This window comes from Sminthopsis crassicaudata, chromosome 3 (assembly GCF_048593235.1).
Source record: "Sminthopsis crassicaudata isolate SCR6 chromosome 3, ASM4859323v1, whole genome shotgun sequence".
NCBI lineage: Eukaryota > Metazoa > Chordata > Mammalia > Dasyuromorphia > Dasyuridae > Sminthopsis > Sminthopsis crassicaudata.
Window position 1 is genome coordinate 22347510 of NC_133619.1, and position 9573 is coordinate 22357082.

General features: G+C 35.8%; 1 pseudogene; it reads right to left on the reverse strand.

Annotated features, from left to right (window-relative positions):
- Window positions 1-8330: 8330 nt before the first annotated feature.
- On the reverse strand, window positions 8331-9033 carry LOC141564802 (serine/arginine-rich splicing factor 3 pseudogene; annotated as a pseudogene).
- Between the last annotated feature and the right edge of the window lie 540 nt (window positions 9034-9573).

Sequence of the window (9573 nt, forward strand, 5' to 3'; positions counted from 1 at the left end):
AAAAAGATAATATTTATAAAATACCTTGTTATCCTTGAAAAACAATATAAATTCTTCCTATTATTTATTGCATGTGGATCACTAGTGAAAATATATGATCTATTGACAGTCTTCAAACATCTTTCCATTGTTCTTTTGATCACTTCCATCTTTGAGTTTTTGAAGATCATGATATTCTAAATTTCTCATTAATACACTATCTCCAGAAGAATATTTTTTTTGTAAAAGGTGGTTTGTTTTTTGGTGTCACATTGCACCTTGAGATCATTAAAAGTTCTGTCCAAATTCCCAAAAGCAATCTAAATTGTTCTCTTCCTCCTACCTAATTTTGGGACTAACTCATTATCCATCTACAGTACCAGATAGGCTGGTACTCAAATAGTACCAGTTCAAATAGGCTGGCATACCAGTTACATATTGTATTTGGGTGAAAATGCATTTTTTGCTCATTCCCATTTATTTCATTTGTTTTGTTTTCTCTCTGTGAATTGTTATATAATTTATCAGCTTCACTGGAGTGTCTTCTTAACATTTATGGGCTTAAACAATTAGCACAGTATCATACCTAAATACCCACCTCTGGGACTTGCCCTTCATGATCAGATCTTTACTTCAGTTTGCAATATGTTTAGTGGTAAATCCTCCATCAAGGAGAGGATTGCCTTCTCTCTGGAAAAACATGGTTTTCAATACATAATTTGTCCTGGTGAATGACTGGTATCAGTTAAATATCAGTACTGTGAAAAAAACACACTGTTCATCACTTTCTTTCCCTATCTATCAATACTCTTCAGTATAAAGTTGGCCCTAAACCTTCCAAATGATATGTTCACAAGGGTATTGCTAGGATAAATATAAAGTAGGTAGGTAAAATCTAAAGGAAAGAATATGGACTAAACCTCTGATTTCTTTGAGACTTAGAAGAGGTCTTTAATCCAGCCCCCTCATTTTACAGATAAGGAAAATGAGGTCCTATATTCAAGGTACTTACTTAAGATCACAAAGTATCTGAAGTAGGATTTGAAATCAGGTTTTCCAGACTCTCAATCTAGTACCCTTAAGCCCTTATCCTTCTCCAACTAGCCTTTCCTATGTAGCCCTTCTTATTTATTTACACACTTCCCCCCTCATAGGCTTTCTAAATTCTCATGATCACTAATGTCTGTATTTCTCAGGAAGAGACTACATCTCCATACTAACTGTCAAGTACTTATCTTCTCATGTTAAACACCAACACATTGAGCCAGAAGAAGAGTTGACATATTCCTTGCTACCCAATAATGCTTTAAAACCCTCTCTGTGCCACCATCATTGAATAACCAAATTTCCTTCAAGTTTCAATCCCATCAAGCCTAAATAAGTCATTATCGCCCAGGGTCTGGGATGTGGTACTGACTCATAGTCTTCCTCTATACATCCACTTGACTTCTCAGTTTTTTAGCCTTCAATTCCATGATGTCTGTCTCTTCTTTTCCTCAACGAGGTATAAGAATAACTGGACTTGAGATCTATCCACCATAACTATAACTACTACTACCACCACCAACACCACCGATATTCATATGAATTCACCTCAAATTTCAGAATACCTGATTATATCTCTATTTAGCTATAGAGATGGTCATTATGAATTTCCTTTGCTTAACTAGGAGGTAGTATTTTTTTTTTTATTTTGCCAAAACTTTAAATCTTCAACCATTTTTTTTCTAAAGGCTATGGTTTGAAGCTGATTACTACTTTGCATATATTTATGTACACAATCACACAATGCCTAAGCATCTGAACTATTGTCTCTCCCCCACTACATTATTCATTTTTATGTTCTTGGAAATAAGAATTTTCCAAAAAAAAAAAATAACATCTGCTTTTCTGATTGATCCATGACCAAAAATCACAGCTATTGCAGCAATTACAATCTCTTTGGTTCCTTATCTACATTTTTCCTAGAGAAGCAAAGAAAGAAGTCATCACCATCTTTACAATTAAAAAATATTACTACATCCTAAATTTCAGCTTTGATTATATGAAGATACTCCAATTCCTTTAATTTTTCTCCTTTTTACTTTAATTTTATGTTTATCTTTTTATCTATAGTTGTCTTTTGATGGTCTAAATGTATAGGATTCTCTAAGGTGAGTTAAAAATTTGTTTTTAATAAACGGCTTTTCCCCAAAGATAAAAATAGATTGAAAAGTATGTTTTATTTTTACCTTCCATTTTGAGACTCATTGATAGATGTATAAAGTTTTCAAATTTTTCTATATGTCTTTTATTATATACCCCTTTCTATTTTTATTTTTAAACAATTATTAAGTTTACTTTTGATGCACTGAATAGAGAGCTGGGTCTGAAATCAGGAAAATTCATCTTCCTGAATTCAAATATGGCCTTAGACCTCACTATGTGACTTTAGGCAAGTAACTTAAACCTCTTTGAATCAGGTTCTCATCTGTAATATGAGCTGTAGAAGAAAATGGCAGGTCATTCCAGTATCTTTGCCAAGAATAACTCAAATGGGATCACAGTCAGCCATGACTGAAACAACAGAATAAAAATAGTGCAAAAATTTTGACTGGACCCAGAAATAGAATATTTCATGGATTTCAGAAAAAAACCAAGGGAGGCTCTTATTGAAGAGATGACATATCTATTGTATTAAAGTACAATCAAAATCAAGGAAAACACATGAATACTAAGGGCAGAAAAACCCAGTACTGACTTTTAAAAGTCCACTGTTGAATTTTCTCAATTAGCATTGGTTATCACTCTGTTCAAAATCTTTATCCTATAGGATATTAAAGCTGCATAAACATGGTCTTATCACTAAAGGAATTTATTCTTTAAGAGAAGATCAAATACAGAGATAAACTTGCTGTAGGAGAGAGTATAAACATCATGTAAATGTTATACACTAATTTTTGAGATTATACAAAAAAGATAATAGAAATTAGCATTTATATAGCCTAAGGTTATCAAAACACATAAATAGGTCATCTCCTTAAACTGCTGTTTGAAACCTTACCCTGCACAAGGTGCCTTACACCTAGCTTTTTTTTTTTAAGTTTTCAAGTTTTAATAAAAATAATCCAGCCCAATGATGTGAAATAGCAAAGAAACCACCAAAATTTACATAAAGATCTTTTTGAATTTCATGTTGACTCACAAAAGCACAAGCTAATATTATTGATGATTTTTATTTGCTTTATTAAATATTTGCTAATTACATTTTAATCTAATGCTTAGCATTGGAGGGCTTTGGGGTTGTTTTATATGCTTTGTGTTTGACTCCTCTACTCTAGGGAATATTAGCCAAAATTTGTGCAAAAGATGGATCTATGCTAGTTTGTTGACAAAAATCTGTTTGGAAAAGTTAATTGACAATTATCATTTAAAAAGAATATTTGGGAAGGACATATCATTTCCTGGTTTCAACTAACTCCTGTATGTTGGTCAATACACAAATACACATTGTGTTTTGTTATTGCCATTGTTTTCTTTTTTTATATATAATAAATAAAATGAACGAGCCAGAGATTCTCTCAGATTTCTGGTGGATATTGTGATGTTATACCCACATAAGTGAGGGATACTCTCATTCTTCCCCCAATTCTATAGAAAATTCATGTAGAGGATTTTGGAGTTCATAACATTGTCAAAAATACCTTTGAGATGAGAGACATTATCCTTCTGTGCATTTCCATCATAAAAGTTTATGTTTTTCATTACAGCTAAACCCAAAAGAGAAATCTGCTATTTCTAGAATTGATTAAAGGAAAATATGGTAGACTCATAGATTTTAGAGATAGAAGAGATAAAAGTTGTTTATTTCCACTACTTGGCTTCAGGAAACCATCCTTATTCCCATTTTACAGATGAGCTCACCCATTCTCAGATACATCATCCATTTAATTTAGATACTTTTATTTTAAGGGTTGAAATCAATACCAGAAAAGTAAACACCATGAAAACAGCATCAGAAGTAGAATTTGAACATTAGTCCTAAAATAATAATAATTGAGTTTTATACAATATCTTAATATTTTCAAAGTTTATATGTATATTCTCTTTTAAGTTTTATAACCACTAAGCTAAGTGCAAATACTAGCCCTGTTACACAAATAAATTGACTCCCAGAAATGTTCAATGATTTGACCGGAGTCACATCAGTTGCCATCTCAAGATGGATTTTGTATTCCAGTCATTCTGTTGCCTAGTGAGTGCCAGTAATCACCGGCAGTAAAGCATTTGGTGTTGCTGGAGAACCAAAGTTTATGAAAAGAATCAAACTTACCTGAGGGCAAAATTTGGTTATTTTAGATTATTATCTGCATCCTTTGCTTGAACCTTTAGCAAAACTTGAGACTTCATCCATATCCTAGGCAAATATAAAATGGAGGGAACATCTTATAAAACCTTATAAAATTGGTCAGATTCTCACAGACCTGAACAAATTGGAATGTTCTCTATGGCATCTTCAGGATTGCTTTTGTCAAATCAAATTTATAAGCTGATACAAGCAACCATTTTTTTTAGAGAAGGGAGGTGACTTATCTAATATCACACAACCTGCAAACACCATAGATAGAATTTGAATCGTGATTTCATGTCCTTTTCATTATAGTATATTTTCCAATAAAAGAGAGGCAGCTGGAACCTTTCCAATTCTAGTAAACTTAGATTAGGATGTGTTTCACATCTCATTTCTGGCATGAAAATTTGTAAAATTAAAACTCTTAAGAATATTACACTTCCAGAAATTAGCGCACTTCCCTTTTCTAGGAAAAAAGAAAGAGAATGATTAGAACAATAATAACTAATATTTATATGTGTTTAAAGATCTTCAAAACAATTTTCTAGTATTATTTCATTTGAACTTTGTAACTTTCCTGGGAGATGGTTGCTCTTATTGTGGTTTTTGTTGTCCAGTCATATCCCAGTTTTCATGACCCTATATTAGATTCTCTTGGGAAAGATACTGAAATGATCTGCCATTTCCTACTCCAGTTTGTTTACCAGTTGAGGAAATTGAGGCAAACAGGTTTAGGTAATGCCCAGGGTCATACAACTAGTAATAAGCATATGAGGCTAGACTTACACTCAGTTCTTTCTAACTCCAAGTTCAGTTCTTTCCTTGTGCCACCAAAGTACCCAATATACATTATTATTCCCATTTTCCAAATGAGAAAACTAAGGCAGACAGAGACTGATCTTTTATTAGGGTTATATATTGAATAACTGCCTGAAGCATTATTTAAACTTCCAAACGCAGCATTATGTCCAATATGTCACATAGTTTCTTATTGGTTATTCCCATAAGTTTAGGAAAAATGTGATTTGATGAAAGTTATTGTACACAAAATCAAAATAGACCTACTCATTGAATCAAAACAGATAATTCTCACAATTGATACATACTAGCTCTGTGTCTCTATGAAGGTCATTTTAACACTTCCCCAACCAGTATCTCAGATTGCTCCATGAGACAGTAAGAAAGAGTAACAGATCTCAGTCAATGGGATAAGTTTTCCATAATCGAACTTTCTTACCATATTAAAACCAAAAATCCAAACCCCTCATTTGCCATCATTAATTTAATTGTGATTGTCCTTTTTGAACATGAGGGGTATTTTTTCTTGAAATTGAACCTGTTCCATTCTTCACTATTTTTCCCACTAGAAATCTCACTGATGTTCTAATACAATTTAGCTTATGTTACTTTTATCATCTTTTATTGTGGATAGGGGACACTTATTTATTATGCTTCAGCACCTACCATAGGGCCTTATAAAGATAAATGATAATAATACATTTGTAAAAACTACTAGATACACACAGAATATGTTCTACAGATGGAGATGAGCTGGGTCCAGAAATCAAAAAGCAGGAAGACAGCATTTGAGAAATTGCATAGCATTTTAAATAATTCCAGGCTGTTCCCAACATAAAAACCCATGTTTTTTACATCAGTGTTCTCTAGGCAATGTTTTACAACTGGTATTCTTGGAACCCTGTAGTCCTGGGAGTATGAAGTTGTATGTGAACTTTAGGGTAATGGAGGGACTAAGCAGTAGCCTCTAGCTTATTTTCAGGGAAGACAAATGGGTATGACATAGCCTAAGGCATCTTATTCAGGAAATGTATGTTCACAAACGGAAATGGATTTCTTTTGCAAGCACAGAGAGTGGAAGGCAGCTGAATCAAATATAACACTTATATCTATAACATGGAAGGAAATCTGGAAGAAAGTTTGCAATAAAAAAGGAAGGAAGGAAGGAAGGAAGGAAGGAAGGAAGGAAGGAAGGAAGGAAGGAAGGAAGGAAGGAAGGAAGGAAGGAAGGAAGGAAGGAAGGAAGGAAGGAAGGAAGGAAGGAAGGAAGGAAGGAAGGAAGGAAGGAAAGAAGAGATGGAAGGAAGAGATGGAAGGAAGAGATGAAAGGAAGAGATGAAAGGAAGGGGAGGAAGGGATGAAAGGAAGGGAAAGAGGGAGGGAGTAAGAGAATAATGAGGGAGGGAAGAAGGGAGAGAAAAGAATGAAGAATTTATTAAGACTCTTTGCATATTGTCTCTTTCATTGGACTAAGAGTTCTTTGAGAGCAGAAGCTGTTTTATCTTTTTAGGGGACATTTTTCTTTGTGTCTCCAGTATTTTTCATAGTACCTGTCATATAGTAGGCCTTAAGCAAATGTTTCCCTGACTGACTAACTGATTCTGGATGCCCATAAACTTTTCAATAACATTCCATCTGGATAGCGTGTGTGTGTGTGTGTGTGTGTGTGTGTGTGTGTGGGTGGGTGGGTGTGTGTGGGTGTGTGTGTGTGTGTGTGTGTGTGTGTGTGTTTTACAAATTTGGTTCTATTCATGATGATAACTTTAAATGTACTTGAATTTAAATATTACATTTTCCTCACTCTCTGAATTTTGTAGTAGAGGAGTATACAAAATGATCTTAGCCCAATCCCCTTTTCCTTATATTAAAGCTACAATTAGAGGGCACAATACACTTAGTCACCAACTGGCTTTCAAGGAATTGGCCATATTGAACTAGTTTTAATAAAGGAGAAAACCAAGAAAACATTATTAAGGTCCTTCAGCAGAGAAAATGAGTAGCTCCTTGAAATGATGCTTCAAAAAAAAAAAAAAAAAAGCACTCATTCTCCCTATATCTACTAATTATATCAGTGGGATAGGATGTTGTGTCATTCTGATGGGGCCCAGTATTTTTTTTCACCTGCTGCAATTGGAAAAAGGAGTTTACATATTTAAAGGAGTTTACATCTTTAAAAGGAGCAAGTTCATTGGCTGTAGGAGTTCTCACCAGCCCCACTGAGTTCTCACTAGCCCAATCTCTGCTAGGATAAAAGAGGAGGACAGTCAGGCAAGGAGAGTCAGGCTGGGAGATTGAGTTGAGACAGCAGTCTGGAAGGATAACTTAGGGATGCCTTGGACATGGGGCAAGGACTTATTCTGAGCCCTTCAGAGGAACAAGCCCAGACTTGACAATTTGGCGCACAAACAGGGACAGACAAGATCCTGATTCCAGTGGAAAAATCAGAGAGCTGACCCAGAAGCGTGAGTAACAAGGAAACTTTGTTCAAGAGCTAAAGAAGAATTTCAGTGAAATGGGGCAAATGTGTTCTATTTCTGTTCAAAGAAAATGCTTAAAGAGCATTATCAAGGTTATGAAAAGCCAAGGATTGATTATAATTTTGGAGGAGATTACTGAACTTTTAAAACCTGTGCAGGTCATATGTCCTTGTTTTTCTCTGGAAAAAGAATTGGATCTAGATGAATGGGAATTAGTAGGAGAGCTACTAGGAGAATACTACAATTCCAAACCAAACAATTTCCAAAGATACACTTCATACCTACAATTTAATCCAAGTGGCTTTAAAAATTGTTAGACTAAAGGAAAAGAAGAAAGAGCCAGAGGGGAAGGATCCAACTTAACTAGGTGAAGAGGATGAATCAGATAACAATGTTGTTAAGTACAATTCTGAACAACAGGAGCATTTCCCATCTCCTCCCTCAATTAACCCTTCAGGGGTGGAACAAGAAGGAAGAGAGGAAGAGGCAGTATTGTAAGAGGAGCTTTAACATTGCATTTTGTTTAACTGATGCTGCACATATAACTCTGCTGTGGACAAAAATCAAGGATCTCCAATGTAGTCTGTCATCTCCTCCCCCAGAAAACACAAGTGAAGATATTATTTTTTGGCCATTGCAGGTTTTAGAAATTTGCAAATTGATGCAAAACAATAAACATCAATAAAAATTAGAATTTCCTTTAAGGGAACACTGTAAAGTTAACAAATTCTTGGTATTACATGTCTTATATGATCTGTTTTAAACCATACAGATACACATCTTTACATGTGTCACTGTTACAAGACAATAAACAAATTTTAACAGCTAAAATATTTTAAAAATGCACTGAGCTTATGAAGGCTCAAACAAAACTTATAATGTTCTGTACATGCTCCTGTCAAATGAAGGGCTGCTTTCTGTACATCACTCCTCTTGAAGGCCAATGTTCTATTTCCTTTCATTTGACCTAGAGGGATTGCAAGACCTGGAAAAGGAACGAGAAGGCTTATGATTTCTCTCCTGTGACAGTGATCTCTCTCTTTTTCTATCTCTTGAAAGGGACCTGCTCCAGCTATGAGAAAAGCTTCTTCTTCATGGTGATCTGCAACGGGGTGGAGGACTTCTTCTCCGATAATCATCCTGTGGGCAACTTCCCCAAGAAGGTGGAGGACCTCGATTCCGACTTCTTTTCTCCCCATTCGACAGTTCCACCCTTACCCAGCAACCACAAAGTGTTCTTCCATCTAATTCTCTAATAGCATCAACTGCATCTCTGGGATCTTCAAATTCAACAAAAGCAAAGCCGGGAGGATTTCTTGCAACCCACACACTTTGAAGTGACCCATATCCAAAAACTCGCTCCAATTCTGTCTTGTGGCCATTGTTACCAAGGTTACCTACATAAACCTTACAATCCAGTGGACAAGAGTCATGATGCATCTCATTTGCTGTGGTTTAACAGGCAGGGATATGATTCCCACCACTTGACTGGGTTTTTCCGCTCCTCCTGGCTCCGTCTCTGCGCAGCTGTTGTGCTACTCCCCTGATGTCCACAAAAAATGGAAGTTAGCCTCCCAGACTGCTATCTCAACTCAATCTCCCAGCCTGACTCTCCTTGCCCAACTGCCCTCCTCTTTTATCCTAGCAGAGATTGGGCTAGTGAGAACTCACTGGGGCTGGTTTGAACTCCTACAGCCAATGAACTTTCTCCTTTGAAAGATGTAAACTCCCCTTAAAGGCCCAAACCAAAGATGTGAATTCTGAGGTGGAGAATTGCCTAGACGACCTGAGTTATCACCTTGTAATCACCAAATTGTCAAGTTCAGGCTAGCTCCTCTGAAGGGCCTAGAATAAGTCCTTGCCCCACATTGGTCGCCAAAATGTGAAGGTCCAGTAGTCTCTAAGTTATCCTTCCAGACTGCCTTCTCAACGCAATCTCCCAGCCTGACACTGCTTGCCTGACTGCCTCTTTTATCCTAGCAGAGATTG